Raw genomic sequence first — 16,441 nt, 5'->3', positions numbered from 1 at the left:
TTCCTGTTATACCTGTACACTATAGTTTTTTACCTCGGTGGTGGAGATGGCCTATGTACAATGTACGTATAGTTTCAACGGTAGGAGAAATATACAACGTGGTCAACGTCGTCGTCGTCGTCGTCGTCGGGGATATGGGAACCGGTGTGGCGGGAGGTCTCGGCCGCATAACCGGTGCACAGCAACATCGGCAGCACCAGCAACAGCACCAGCACACGTGCATCGCTGCCGAGAGATCCGGATATATACCTGAAGTAAGGGAGAGGAGAGGAGAGCCGGGCGGACCGTGGTGCAGGTATCGTTAGATCGATCAACGCTTGCCAGGTGGTCCCCGCGGTGGATGACTCAATCGTGAGAAGGAGGCAAGACGCAGGGCGCATCAAAGAACTAAAAGACAAGACAAGCACGCGAGCTCGGATATACGCGGAGGAGCTTTGAACGCCGAGGAGGAGGTGGAGGTGGAGGAACGGGTATATAGACGAGGATCGAGGTAGTTACCGGGCCCCTCTAATTAGGCACTCGGCCGCCTGAGCGGGCCCCCCGGGCCTCGTTGGGCCCGCTGTATGCGTATACGGGTGGAGAGATAGAGAGAGAGAAAGAGAAAAAGGAAAGAAACGACAGGGTTGTAACTCAAACTACCAACGAGAGACTCGGGGCCAGGGCACCGCCCAAGTCACGTACGGGGTTCGCCAAAGAAAGTATAACACGCGAATTATTGACTCGCGACTTTTATTCCTGCCCCCCGCATCCCCCTGCAGACGGGAGGCACTGTATGTAGGATACGCGTTGTTTGCCACGCCGATTCACGTACACACCTACTTTTGCTTATACCCGGGACGGTGTGGCCATGCTTAACCGGGCTAAACGCGTTTCCTTATCTAGCCTTATCTGTAACGAAGTGGATGCCCTTATTTACACTGCTGAACGGTAGTGCCGTTTTGCATATTGTCATACGCTGGCAAGGTACGCACGTCATATCTACGGGGCTGGAGAGCAAAACGTTTATACGGATCTCTCTGTACGTCATATTTTTTGTAGCACCACGCTTCGGCAGGTATACCCTGCGCACCAAAATTGAAAATATATTTACAAATAAAAGTCTCTTTGGTCACATTTGCTTTCATACGTTTGGCGATAGTCGTAGGTAGTATAGTGAGAATCGTTATGAATTTGATGCAGGTACTTGTGCGCGTGAAAAGAAAATCTCAAATCTTCCAACACTGCTCGAACAGTTTTCTAAAATATACGGCCTATGAGGTGAACGTTTTTGGTGTACGTTCGACGACTAACACCAAGATCAGGAAGTGTCGGTGTAACACTTTCCGTACCACATGTAACCTTCCTACAGTGCAAACACTGCGTTTTGCCTGAATCATTCGATGTTCACAAAGACAGGACCACGTCAACAATATTATTGAAAGTGATGTAATGTTTTCAAGACTAATTCTTATTCGAGACGTTCCTTGAGATTTTTAAGTTGTACGAAGTGGCTGGAGATCGAGCGAGATTAAGAATCGACTATAACGCTCTGAGCTGTATCGCCGTGATAACTCGGACTTTGCCGTGTAATAATCTCAGCCGGAGAATGTTGCACCGTGAATTTTTATAACTGTCACGGCGGTGCGCAAACCCGTGGAGTTAATCTAGCGTAGATAGATTGATCAGATTGCGCGTGTTGTAAAAATGTCGGCTGATTAATAAAACGAGCCTTGGCACAAGCGGCAGCGTTTATAATTAGAGGCTGTGCGGTAGATCTCTGATCATCTTTCTTCCCCCGGTTGTGTTGCACTTGCGCACCGTCTCTGCAACTTATGTATAATATGTATATACGTAGACGCTCACATTTAAAAGCTCGCGAGTCGACCGTAGCTGAAACGAAGTGTGCCGGAGGTTCTACAGCAGGGCTGACGAAACAACAAGACCAAAGTGCAAAAAATAAAAGCGAATCTTTTCGCGAGAGATTCAACCGGCCGCCCATCCTCTCCTTCCTCTCCTTCCTCTCCTTCCTCTCTTCCCTCTCCTCACCTCTCATCTTCTCCGAGGAACAGCATCTGTACACGTCACACGGCGCACCTGGGTGGCACATCTCGTGTGCGTTAAATTATCTTCATGTCGGATCTCGCGAGTATGAGCCAAGAGACGTTACTTTCGCACTCGCGAGTTGGATGCATTTGCGATCTTTCTCGGAGATACTCGCACGGTACGTTTTGCCGATCGATCGATAAATACACAGAAGAGACGACGCTCGTGCGAAAAACCATTTCCTCCGATGCACCTGGATCTACTCGATACTCCGGAAGATCGACGAAGAAAAAACGTTTCGACGATGTAAGACTGTAAATCATTATCGATTTCTCAGTGCACACGACGTTCGGACACCGATTGTGAAAATCGCCAGGATTAATGGAGCCGATTCGTTTAGCATTCGATGAAAAAGTAAATCCCCTCGTGCAGGTTGGGAAGCTTGTCGTGCAATTATCGCTTCATCTATTGACGTCAAACCGCGGTAGATAGGTGCTGCAGTGTTTTCGTTTTATTCACTTTTTACACACGGTAAGGCAGCCGAGTTTTTTACAAACTTGGACTTCGTTTTTTACCTCAGCAGTACGGTGACGTCACGCTGCGACGGTTCGTTGTGCAATCTTTATATATATATATATACATTTAATATATAATATATAGTATATTGTATATACATACATGATATACATACCTATATATATATGTGTATATATATATATATATATATATATATATATATATATATATATATAATTCTAGCCTTTTATAACAATTGCGGTACGGTGCGCTGCACATGTAACTAATCCCCAGTCGGTACATGCATATATTTTGTTATGTAACACTCGATGTGATTACGATGGGCGGTCTATTGCGGCAATCCTGCGTCACATGTCGCTGCACATGTGTCCATGCATAGGCATGTATCGACGTATTAACGTACAACGTCGTTGCATCGAGAGATGCGGGAGCTCCACTTCGCTCCGCTCCGACCCGGTCACGCGGTCTTTCCCCGTATCCCATTGATAAATATTTACCGACCCAACAGCCGGAAGTCAAGGGATCATCGATAACAAACACTCGAGGCCTTACCGATCTTTATCGCCCTCCCATTCTCCCTGCATGAGAATCGGAAGGGATATCATCGACCGCGTGTGAAAGAATGTCGCGTGATAAATTTAATCTTGCGGTTTGAAAAAACGAAGGCGAAACCTATCGCGAAGGTCGAGATTTTACCATCAAGGTACCTATAGATATTAGCGATCTACTTTGTATTATCGAGGTATCGCTGAATTTCAAACACACATCTCGCGAAAAAAAATGAATATTCTGCAAGCCCGATGTAAGTTTATTGACATCACGGAGAGAATGAAACGCGTATTCAACGGACTCGCGATTGAGAAATTGGCTGCAACTGGCTCAGCAATTTCACGTGCAAATGCTTAATCGTATTAACGCGACTCGTGTATAACACGCTTAAATGCCGTATGCGTATCCGTTTTATTAATAGAACTGCGACGATTGTCATTTCCAACTCACAAGAGCGTGAACCGGAGATTTCAACGCCGGTTTTAAACCCTGACGAAACGAGCCTTACCTTATACATACTATTTGTATCCAGCTCTCGGGCCATAACCTGAGTCTACAAACCCACTAGATCTGGAACTTGCGCACCTTTTATGGAAAAATCACTTCGGATTGCGCTGATGTCTTTGTGTACCAAGATGGTGGTATCAGTGATGAATATAAATTTCCGTATGCGTTTACTGGAATGAATTTCAAACGATCTTTATTTATCGTAAGTCTTTTCTCTGCGTGAAGTATCCGTTTTATGCTGGGAATTTTTGAGACAATTTCATACCGATAAAAATAATACACAACGTGCCGAAAATTGTTCTCGATAATATCTTAACGCTCTGTAAGTATTGTTTGAACTCGGTATTCACGCGTTGGTTCAAATTTTTAGCAGCGATATGCGGTTGCAATCTCCAGAAGTCGCGAACAACGTGGTTAAGATTTGTTAAGTAATTAAGTAGTGTTTTGTAACTTAATGTCGTTTGAGAATAGATCACCGAATTTGAATTTGAATCTCGTTCGTCGAATGAAAAAGGTAAAGATAAAAGAACGGAAACTGATACTCTGGTTTGGCATTACGCATTGCCCATGGAATACAATTGCATGTGAATCACGAAATGTTTTCACGGTCGCGTTTCGGTTCATCGATGTGTGTGTGTGTGTGTGTAAATCATAGACGCATACGTTCACGAGTAACCCGCTTATCCTATATGCCACATGTAATTCGCGTAGTTGGCTCTCTGTAACTATATCCGTGAAGGAATGTTCAACAGGTGCGCCTCTACTCGTGGTATAACCATAGTCTCTGTGCCGCTCGTTGAAAGTTAATTCAAGAACTCAGCGCGTATACAAACGGTGTTAAAATAAGTAACGGCGACTATGAATAAGTCCGTATACATGTAAAGCAAGCTATGTTTATACGCACTCAACGAGAGCCCGGGTATTTAAACAATTTTATCGTTCGCGGTCTGGTATTACAGGGTTTCAATTATTCTCAGGCAGTATTAGGCGTACCCACAATGATACGAACGTTGAAATATTTGCGGTAGAAATTTTTACAAGCCTCTAATCCTACACCTCGCGTCTAAGATAATATTGATTCGCCGAGTATATCTCTGCATCCTGTGTTCACAACCTTCCAAGAAGACGCAGCGTTGCACTCATCTGCCAAAGTAAGATAAATAAACACGTGTACGAGGGAGGAATATCGGCGAGAAAAGCGCGATCCGCTTGTATTATATCGTCGAAAGAAAAATTTTGCACTTCAGGGCAAGGGGGAGGGAGGGAAGTAAAAAATTTCAGGGTATAATACCTACGCCATTAAGTGTCAGCTGTGAACAGGGAACGGATGCTGTCGCGATGTTTACACGATGCTCGAGGGACTGTAAACAGTGTAAAATACGATATGGCGAAAGAGAGGAAAGAAATTTTTCCCACGAGTGCCGTGGGCGAAATAACCGCAGTTTCCGAGAAATCGAGGAAGAGTTTCGAGAATCGTTGAGCGCGATTCTTCGATCAACGCACTTGGCACGATACTCTACCGATTGTGAGTATCCTCGCGGAATCTCTGGACGACGGAGAGTTTAGTCATTAATTTTTAATGAGTGAAAAATGGCGGAGTGACGGGAAGATTGAAAAGTGAAACGTCATCGTATTCCATGCATTTATTTTCCTCGTTTCCAACCCAGCGGAGCGTACAACAGAAGATCCTCTGTGTCGTACGTGAGTACCCAAACACCTATACCTCTACGTACGTAACGTTGCATACGTAGGTATATTCGTAATCCTAATAAACGTAACTCTTATCCTCTGGCTGGGGATTAAAACGTGGACGGAGTGAAATTGAATTCCCTAGTTAGCTTGCGCGATGTATAGGATGCGTTAGCGCGTTATATCCAACAAGGCCTGCCTCTGTGCTCTCGAGTGGGGGAAGAGTGGAGAGGTTCGTTCTGGCAGACAGCTTGGCGTCTCTCGTACGGCTTCGCGTTACAAGACGTAATAATGAACTCTCGGTCAGACGCCATCTTCCGTCTTGTTTCACGGTTGTATTAAAAGCGCGTTCAACGCTACACGTTATGCCCACAAATGCCAGCGTAACGCGTGCGAGCATCGAGTAGGTATTTTATCATATTCCACTAATTATCTTGCTCCACATTTTAATCGCCTTACTTTTTTACACTCGGCTTTTGTAATAATATAATCTGCTTACTTTCTGGCCACCGGTGCTCTTCCGACACCGCGTATATTAATTATCGAGTCCCAGCTTTGAGAAAAAATAATAGAGTGTTGCAGAGAGCGAGCGGTCTGTTACTGAATCTACGTTCCCTCATCGTCGGTTCTGAATTATTCCAATAGTAGTTACGAATATTTTTCACCAATTTTTTCTTCCACGTTCAGTTTTTCAACGCGATGCGGGAAGTAAGTGTATCGGTTGGTGACACGTTTAGACCCGGTTATTTAACCTTTTATTTTTTAGAATTATAAATTTACGGCACAAATTTTGAAGTTCTCGATGACTAGAACCAATTGATAGAGGGTCGGACAGTAGGACTTTACTTTTAAACAGATACAACCAAAAAAGGTCAATAACCGGTACACTCGTCTTACAATGAACGAGATAACTTCCGCATTCCTCGCGCCGTCCGAATAATAAACCGGATCCGATCTTTTGTTTGCAAATCGTATTTAAGAACATCGGTAAAGTCTCGCGTTTAGTACTCGAATTTAAACGGTGCGTTAAACAATTTGGCGTGAAAATATTTAGATAACGGTCTACGGCATTGCGATGCTGTCTGTTAATTCGAGCGAGCATGTAAACTATCAATCGACTTGAAGCTGCACTCGTTTTCCCGAGACGCTGGTGAACCTCTTGAAGACGTAACCTCAGGGGAATTATCATTCGGGCTTAAACGACTAGGCATATTAACCAAAAGTTTCACACAGTAGCCGCACAGTGCGACCCTTTGTCATTGGGTTTACGGAGTTTAAGGCGCGATATATTATACTCGACTCCGAGTGGCTTGATAAACATTTTTCTTTACACTGCAACGGTTTTTGGCATTATGGTCTGCTGGCTTGTGGGCGGTCATTTCAAATTTTTCTGTCCACAAGAACACCAAGTGAGGCCGACAGAGATTACAGTCTTGATCAATACGGTCGATGCATTAATTACAATCGATCCCAACCAAGGATTCATCGGATATGAATGTAAAATGAAAGAATGATCATTTTGACTTTGTCGCGATTCCCATGAACCCAGGTCCAATGGCAACGTGTGAAGTAGAAGGTTCGAGAGCCTCGTGGCGTTGTATTGGTAATTCTTAACTTTGAAATTGAAATAACTCGCCAGAGGGAGAGAGAGAGAGAGAGGGAGAGAGCGTAGTCAGACGCGTTCAATTTAACCAGAAGAATAACGCCCTTTTAATTAGCCAACTGCACGTCTGAAAATACACACACTCGTCTTAAACTTCAACTGTTTGAAATTAGTGCCAATTGACGTGTCCCTGTATAGTTTTTATAACGCGTGTACGGCATGCTGTGTGTATTATGTATACGACAAAAGTATGTTCTTATCTCTCGCGGCTTGAAACGGCTACGCTGCAGGCTGCGTATTACATACGAGCAGGATTCAAGTCCCTCTCTCTTGTCTCACAGGTTATATATTGCAGCGAATGTATAAATAAATATATCAAATTAACAAACAGCGTACCGGTTGCATAATTCATTATAGCTCATGGACAGAATTACACGGTCACAAATATGTTTCCGTCATTCAATACCGCGATAACGTTCGTAGCTCACATGCCGCACAGTCGTTGACCCCTTGGGGCTTGAGCCTTCATTCAAAGTCCTCGAAATCGATCCTCGAGGTCAGTTTTTCCATATTTTTCGTGCAACAAAGTCACGACCGCGGATCAATGCCGTAAATTAAACTTGGTAAAGTGAAAATATACGCAACGTGATACAACAATAAACGATATCTTTAACCGAATGATTCCAAATACGCCGACACGGCACGTGAAGTACGCAAAACGAATTCGGGCGGAAACTTGGAAAGCTGGACATTGCAATCCTTAACGGCGATACAAAAGTCCGATGTCAGTTTTCGATAAGGTCTCGCTGGGCTTTCTTTCCTCCGTAGTACAACTAATTGTAAAAGGCCCTGGCTCCAGCAGCTGTGCATAGGTTTCGGTTGAGTAATCCAACTTTAAGGTCAAGGCGGTAGCCGCGGGTACGTACGGAATACTGACTTTCATGAGTCCACGTATACCTAAACCCACATGCCGCCTCATTGCCTGCCCATGAATAAGAATCTGTAGGAATATACGTGTCACAACGAAATGCCGAGGTGATTTTTCATCCTGGTTTTACCGTCATGGCGGGACAGCAGAGTCGTGGAATATACACTGACTGCATGAATATGCAAAGTAAAAGTGAGAGTCGCTCGGAAACGCTGTTGCAGTTTGGCTAGCCAAGCGTAAAGGGCTTCGGGGATCGCTGTACCGTGAATTGAACTATACCTACTGTCGCGAATTTTATTCAAGGTACCATACATTGAAATCACCGACGAGTGGTGACTTTGATCGATCTATCGATCGAACTTCGCTTGGCGATAAGCGATTGAGGGTGAACCTGGGAAAGCTGCTGTCTTTTCTAACGAACCCGTCTCGGTTTAACGTCTGAAAAGTGTTACTATTAGGTATCCTCCGTGCGTCAAATACGGACAACGTCGAGTGCGGCGGATGTATTACCGAACAGTGTGAACCACCGTAATGACCCGTTATTTCATTCTCAAATTAACGATAACATTTCTCATTGACTATCCCGAGTTGGCAAGGCCATTCACACCGGGTGTCTGACTTTTGGACAGTCATAAAATGATATTCGTTACAAGCTTTGGCCCGCTTTAACTAACTGTCCGTAGGAACGGTACAAATGAGCTCTGGCAAAGCTAGCGGAGAGTCGGTCGGTTATCAGCCGCCGACCTCGAGTTATCACTCGGAGATTTTGGCTAGTTTGGAATTCTTGAAAGACATTTTCAACGGCGTATCGCCGGAAGAATGCCGCGCCACTTTTCGAAGGTGGGACGTACGTACAAGGAAAAGTCTAAGCCTTGAAGCTCGTTTCCAGCCTCGAGACTAACTCACGTACTTACCGAGTTATAGAACCTGGACACTCGCCCCGTGATTCGGAGTAACTGTTGCTGGAAACTGATCGTGAAGTTGGCGTGAGATTTGGAATTGGCGGATGCTTTGCGTTTTTAGATTTTTATGAAGAATTTTTCTGTGAAACCAAACAATCCCGATTTCTGATTTCGCATGTAAGTTGAACTCCGGTCGCTGTAATCGAACCGGCGCAACGGATCTGATCGAGATTTTAAACCTCCGACGTTGAGACGGTTACAGTAGCATAAATCGGATTGCAGGATAAAACAACATCTCTGTATCAATTTCGAAGGGTTGAAGAAAAAAAAGTAGAAGATTCTTTCACACCGTATAAATTTCGCGCTAATGGGCCAGACCACGAACGAGTAGGTACAAGGTTATGGGGGTGATTTCAGTGGCGAGGCAAAGAACGTTTTAGCGTCGAAGGAGATTATTGTGTATAATGAAATTGAGGATAGCCAGAGCTTCGAACCGCGCTGCGGACAGTTGAATTGAATTAATTAATCAGACGGTCCGGCATCTGCGGGCTCGGAAAAGATAGAGCAATAAGGGCGGAGCACACGTGACGTATAAACGAGACTCTGAATCACCTCGGCAACATGAAAATTCGTAAAAAGAAAAACGTAGAAATTCACCACGCAGGGCGCATTTTCTTTTCAAGATCAAACCTGCCATTCGCTTCTATCTGGGATTTACACGGTGTAAGGCGGCGCGTCGACGTAGCATATTGCTAATTTGTGATGACGGAAGTTGGCCATGAAACGGAAACTCTAAGACTTCACAAGAACCGTAAGGCGCAGTTTTTCCAAGCTTTCATTAGAAAATTTCTATGTATCACGTATATGCATATTAAATTTAGAGTATACTGCACCGTATCGTTTGAGTTTATAGATTTGTTGCTCGCGAAACTTTCATTGTAAGGTCCAATTTCGTTTTTTTTTTCTTCTACGGATTTCCCCACGCCTTATAGTTTATTTCAAATTTCATTTTCACCCACATTAAATCAATCCTCTTTCTCTCTCCTTCTTGAAATCCATTCGATCGAATGAAAGCGCGAGCGACGAAAGTTCCTGGCACTGTGTGCAGGCCTGAGGCCCGTACGTCCGCACTCAAGATTTGGGACCGATCCTGCCGAGATACGGAGTAGTAGATACGAGATTACGGTCTGCCGGTTTTTGGCTATGAAAAAACGGAAAAGGAGGCTTGACGAGGGCGTGACCCGCCCCCTTTCTCGCCCCCCCCCCCCCCTTACGCCCCTTATGCGTTCGGTTATTTCGAGAAATAATTAAGACGGACCCCCCGGCCATTTCGACTCGTCAGCCCGTCAGTCCGTTGGACCAAGAGAGGGGAAGAGAGAGAGAGAGGGAAAAGAAAGGCTGGGAGCCGTAGTTCCTAGAACACTTGTAAGACTCTACGGATATTTTCGGAGCTTCTTAGCTCCTTTGCCCTCCTCCTCGTAGCTGCAGTCAGACGGCTCTTATGCTTCTTAGGTTCTATTACACTAACGAAGTATCGCGCGCGTGTGTAGAGACAGAGAGAGAGAGAGAGAGAGAGAGAGAGGCGATATCGTGTGCTCTTGGTATCTTCTAGCCACCGCGTGGCCCCGAACCCCCTTTGTACTATTTTAGTTATCTTCGCTTCTTTACCCGCGCTTTCCGAAATAATAGTTACAACCGCGGGTGCGAACGTGAGAGTTATGCCCGCCTCAACGAGGTATAGATCTTACTCCGTATCAGGGGGAGGGAGAGACTGACTGTGGAACACGAAAAAGCCAAGCCGTAAAACGAGAGATAAATAACGATTTCTCGTCTACCGCGCGTGTGGGAGAAACTTTGAGCCAACTCGTCCGCTGCCGATTGTTATAAGAGACAAATAAATACCTGTAGGACAGGCGCGTTTACAGTAAAGCTTTTTTTTTTAATTATCCTAACGGTATACCCAAAAAACAGCCCTGTCTCGTTATGAGATCGCTGGAAGGGCTGGAGGGGAGGAAATTCGGTAAATCGTTCCTGAGCCCCGGATAAGAAATGGACGGTTTGTTCCGTCGAAACGAAAGCCGGATGACTCGAGTTCTCGTCGAGTCAGAGTGCCACAGGTGGTTATAAGTGACACGCTGCATGTGAGGCAAGGCTCCGCCGAGAGGCTCGGCAACCCGCGTACACCGACGAAAGTTTCTTTTTTTTTTTTTTTTTTATTATAACTTTGTTATCAACATTTAATGGATTTTAATTATACGCTTAGATTTTTACCCATTGAAAAATAAAAATTAACATCGTACAGACGTTTTTCAAATTTTTTGCCTATTAAAATTTATTACAATCTATACTGTTGCAATAAATATCTGTCACTATTGTCACAGGTATATTTAATAAAATGAAATTTTTCTCATTGTCAGTGTAACGTGTGTAAGAAATAGGAAAATGGTATGTTTCAAACGGTTTTCTCTATTTTTTTTTTCTCACTTTCACCCGATGTTCAGTACATTTTCAATTTTTCACGTTTTTGTTTTCTTACCTGCGTCTGATTGCGCGGCCGTCAAAGAAAATCGTGAGCAATATATGCGTGATGACGTGTTTTTGGGGAAAATGCAATGAATGAAAGTGCATTACTGAATATATATCTATATATATAGATTTTACGCACAGCTGCGGAATTTAAAGGCGGGGTTCGCTAAATTTTTTCTGTGCGAACCCTGCAGTAAAAGAGGGATGACGCAAGGTATATATATATGTATATATACGTACTGCACTGATCTTCGTGACGCAATTGATGCACGTTGTCTGATAAAAAAGGACTAGTCGGCAGAAATATTTTTAGCTTCTGCAACAGCGTGCTCGCTTTCTTTCTTTCTCTCTCTTTCTACTCGTTTATCTCTGTCCGTTCGTTCTAGTTCCTCTTTTTTTTTTTATCCATTTCTGTTCTCATTCAATTCACGAGATAGCTCTCCGCATCATCGTCTATAATCCACACGATCTGTGTTAAAATTCTTTGAAAAGAGTTTGTTGAAAAAAAAAAAAAAAAAATGCGCAATTTTTAAATCGAGGATAAAAATTAACGACGCGTGACACAGTTTGACGGGAGTGGAGATCTCTCGGTGGTTTTACGGTGGTGAGGTTAGTTGGTTCCCATGGGAGTGTCATCCAACACCATCGGTTCTATTTTTACCGAAAAACCCCCACCCTGCAATAACGCCAGTGACCCTATATGCTTTATAAATGTGTGGGTGTATGTATAACGAAGTTGTATTATATCTCAGTGTTTTTCACCAATTTGATCCCAGTATTACACATTTAACGTAACGAAGAGGGGCGAAGGGCTTAATTTTGCGTATTAATTGCGTAATTTCATCCGCAAGTTTTCCCTCCCAGTTAAACTCAGCTCGTTCCTTTACGCCGCTTCATACCTAATCTTCAAGACAGTGTTTTATGAATCGCATGTCAGAGGAATGTGTTTATGTTAATTTATTTTTTTCACCATCAGGCTACCCAAACGACGTGCTCGTTATCGTTTTCTCGAAATTCCATATCGGCGCCGCTTTTGTCTCAGAATCACGACACGTGTGCCTAAGTAAAAAATTTTTCCAACGACAAAACGGAAACACTTACCAAGGCGTTAGAGATCTTTCCTCATTGTCAATCGAGAATCGAAAGGTCGAACAAACTGCTAGATTTTCAAATCCAAAGTTCCCGTGTTCAATCACGCGAAGCTAAACTCGAAATCTTCTACGATATTCAAGTGCTTTCCCAAAGGGTTTCAATTCGTATTCCGCACGCGGAATCCACGCGCATTCAGGCGGCGTAGACGCTGCCTGGCACCCGATATTCTCGATGCGTTGTGTCACATGTCGTCGGGGTTTGAAAGAGACGCGTGTGACGGACGCGGTAGAATTCTCCGCAGCCTTGTTCCCCACGCCACGTGAATTATCACAGATACGACGATTCGGGAATCAGGCGTGAACCGAAGACTCGCCGATAAAATTATACAACTTTTTCGATGATATTTGAAGAGCAATTTTCACCGAGTGCCAAATATTTTCAACTTATTCGTACGATCCTTACTGATTTTCGGCTCGTTGTCAGCTGTCAAGTTGCTCGAGCCGCGACGGATTCGAGACCGAATCTCGTTCACCCGTCGTTTTACTTCCCGCCAAATTTCACTCGAGCTTCAAATATCAACCGCACGTGGATCGTTAACGATGTTTACCATATCAGTTTTAAACTTGAATCAACTTACGTTTTCTCCGTCTAGCGTCGCGTGTTTCTTCGATTATCTTCCCTCTCCGCACTTGCGACTCGTCAGAGTTCGGATTTCACTGCAGGTGATGGATATATATCGTTTCTCTCTTTAGATATCTTCGAATTATACAGTGCGTGAATCGGCGAGTAAACTGGATGAGACAATCGTTCGAAAATTTCACTCGGATCTATCGGCCGCGATCTCACAATAAATTCAAATATCCAATAAAACGAGTGAAAATAACAAAGAAAAAGAATAATACAAATACAACTGTTACCGGACGAGGAAAAATTTATAAAATAAATTCACTTCACCGACACTTTGAGAATCGATATTATACGTTTACCGTATAATTGAAAGAATTATTATCCGCGATACGTCGTCGATCGAATGATTATATTACGTACACGTGATGATGTGCGGTGATAAAAACAATCAGCAGCTGCAGAATATCGTCTCTAACGCGACTCGTACGTACGGCTCGTCTTCTCAAAGTCGTTTAATATTTTCTCAACCAACGATATTTTTTACCTCCTTTGCGGATCGGTTAAGGATTGACAATTAAGTAGCGATTATTTGGATGCTGGGTCGGAGATGTGCGTCTTGTGGAAGTATAGCCAACATTGCCGCGCTGGGTGCGCGCTGCTTGGAATATGGCTGAGCTGTCGTCCAATCAGAGCTCGCGGTCCCCCCACTCCCTCAACCGTTCGTATATTATTGTTAACGATTGTTACTTTTTTTTTTTCCCTCTACCACTTCTTCCTTTTTACTCGCCTTCGTCTTCTCCCTCTGCCTTCTTCCTCTTATATTTCCCTTTTCTTCTTATTTTTATTTATTTACTTTTTTCCTCTCTTCCGAATCGGTAATTAATAGGCGCGACTCCGCTAGTCGACCGAAGACAAACTTATGCACACACTCGCGCGCACACACATATATATACATAAATATATATATACATTTCTCACGCGTTATATACACACGGCTAATTTATTACTGTCTCTCTCGACTTTCCCATAATACATTTTACATTATATTCTACCGATTTTCTTCCAATTTTTCTTCATTCTCCTTCCATACCCCGCAGTTTCAAATATCTACGGGATTTTTTCGAAACATTTCACAAATTTTTATAAAAATTGACCCTACCTCACGTACCTCATAAAATCGATTATCATTAAAACTTATTTCAATTCTCTGATCGATTTTTTACTCTCTCTCTCTCTCTCTCTCTCTCTCCCTCAATATTCATCCGTTTACAACGGTGCAAGCTTGGGCTGCGATTGCGTCATTGTCTCTATTCTGTCAAAAAAGAAAGAAAAGAAAACAGTAGTCTTGGTGAAATACCTTGAGTTAAATCCGATTAATGGAAATGCTCGCCCACCTTCTTGAGCATATTTTTTTTTCTTTTCCGGAAAATCGTTTTCTTATCCGAAAGTTTCGCTTTACGGAATCTAGATAGACCCCCCCCCCCCCCCCCCCGCCCCCGCCACGCGTCCGTTTCGCTCGCGCCCGGCCGTTCCAATTATCCGTTCCGCTGCAGAATGACGCAAATCTGTAAAGACGGATCGTCAGCCTGCCGCATGCCGCCACAGATCGTCGTCGTACCTGGAAGGTGGTAGCGAAGGCTGGCGTTTTTGCACGTATCTCCGAGTGCATGATATACGTTATAGCGCGGTCGGTTGGTCGGAGAGAAAGTTCAAATTCTTAAGTTAAACGCGCGTTCGTCGAAGGTGTATGCGTGGTTCCTCAACGTTATACGTTATTGCATACAATCGCAGAATATTCCGTTACACACGCACTTCCGTGAGGCATTATAAGTCGAAAATCGAACGATCGCAAAGAGTTCGAGAGTATCGAGGATTTTGTTTTTAGCTTTTTTTTTTTCAATCTCTTTTTATTTTTCTAGGATTTTTCTATCTTCGATGAAACTTGTTGAACTTGTTGTATTACGGATTTTTAGAAGCAAAATATACGGTAAATTTTCTCCGCACGCGCTGCTTCGGCGTTTCACGGTATACCGGAAATGTATACGTAACTATACATAACACATGCAGAAACATGAGAAAAATCGTTCCGCGAATCAGCCGTTAATTCGGCAAACATTCGACGTTTATAAATCATTTATTTAGATCGGTTTGAAAGTTTCGACAGAATTATCGGAACGGCTTAAAATCTCTCTCAACCATCGGGCACTAGAGCTACGAAACTTGAAAGTTTAATTTTGTATTACCGCTTTATAAGCGTGAGAGCTGCGTCTAGGATATCTTTTAACGACTCTGAAAGGCTGCTTGTTTTTATTAATTTTTTTTTTCTTTTATTTAGTGTAAACGATGTATAACGTAGCGACTTTGAAAGCGGTTCATTCACCGTGAGATCGTCGTAGGTAATTCGTGCAGGTCTGATCTTCTCGCCGCAGTTGCGAAGCGAATTATCGTGATAATATTTGTTACGCGATAATTAGACTCGTGGTATAATCGATTCGGAGATTGGTTGTACGAGTTTATCATGAATAAATGAAAATTTCGCGATTCCCGGGAAACCGGCCGACGTTCGTCAAATTTATTGAAAAATATTGATCATCGACCGGATATCCGGTCGAATTGGGTACAGTTACTTACATACGTGCGGCAAACTACGTATAACAAATTCAACTTAAATATCGCGCGTCACGTTTCTGGTTCGGAAATCTAGTTGTAATTTATCGCAGTGCTCATTGACCTTTGGGGAAACCCTGGCCATGCCGTGGAGTACATCTGCGGCCGAAATTAGCTCATCTGGTTCGCTGCTTTGGTTATTCTCACGCAGACGGCGGGCTAAGCTCTAATAAAAGAAGAGCGAGTCGGGGGCGAGGGGTGAAAAGAACCGATCGCATTCCTGGATCCAAGGAAATTCTCGGGTTCAGGGAAGAGCGACGTGACGTGTCGGTCCTTCGACTTATACGGACGGACGAAGCTCCGTGAAATTCGTCCTTCTTTCCAATGCGTCAAAGACCCGGCAGCCGGTGGTCCATTCCTTGACGGGGAACGATGTTGAGCCCAGTTTTGCCTCTCGGATGCTGCAGGGATCCTGTCCGCTCCGTTTCGCCGTAACCTCAGGGACCCTGATCCTCGGACCCCGATAGAAAGGATCGAGTCACGTGACCCGGAGGTCTCCAAATTTCGGCCGATTGATTGTCCCCAGGCATTCGGCTTCGCCGATTTCTACGCTTCGCTCTCCGATCCCTCTTTTCCGTACCCTTGATTATTTATAATTCCGCCCCGCTGCCCGGACTCTCGTTTCTTTCGCTCTCTTAGCCGATGTCATTTTTCACTCGGATTCGGTCACCCCGCCGATCGGCCGATGTCGATTCGGGATTAATGCGGCGACCGTGAATTAATCGTGCACTCGAGCTGATGAAAACGAATGAATCGCAACTCTCGGCGAATATGTTTTACCGAAATATTCAC

At 44.0% G+C, this 16,441-nt stretch overlaps 2 protein-coding genes across 8 annotated transcripts in view; one reads left to right on the top strand and one right to left on the bottom strand.

The window, feature by feature from the left end:
• The window catches only part of Prosalpha5 (proteasome alpha5 subunit), a 153,616-nt gene that overhangs the window by 12,680 nt on the left and 124,495 nt on the right, over nt 1-16,441 (top strand). The window lies entirely within an intron of this gene.
• Nucleotides 1-16,441, bottom strand: part of ITP (ion transport peptide) — a 42,639-nt gene that overhangs the window by 8,480 nt on the left and 17,718 nt on the right. For 2 of the 4 annotated variants that reach the window (XM_069134985.1, XM_046626381.2), the window contains exon 1: nt 12,993-13,613. The exons of 1 other annotated variant lie outside the window; for it this stretch is intronic. The gene's annotated coding sequence lies outside the window, so the exon portion shown is untranslated. Of the gene's footprint in view, nt 1-12,992; nt 13,614-16,441 lie in introns of those variants that run through there. One more of the 4 variants, XM_046626371.2, reaches the window with a different exon arrangement.

Source organism: Neodiprion pinetum, chromosome 1 (genome assembly GCF_021155775.2).
Source record: "Neodiprion pinetum isolate iyNeoPine1 chromosome 1, iyNeoPine1.2, whole genome shotgun sequence".
Lineage (NCBI taxonomy): Eukaryota > Metazoa > Arthropoda > Insecta > Hymenoptera > Diprionidae > Neodiprion > Neodiprion pinetum.
The sequence above is the reverse complement of the archived record's forward strand: the minus strand, read 5'-3'. Positions and strand labels throughout refer to the sequence as shown.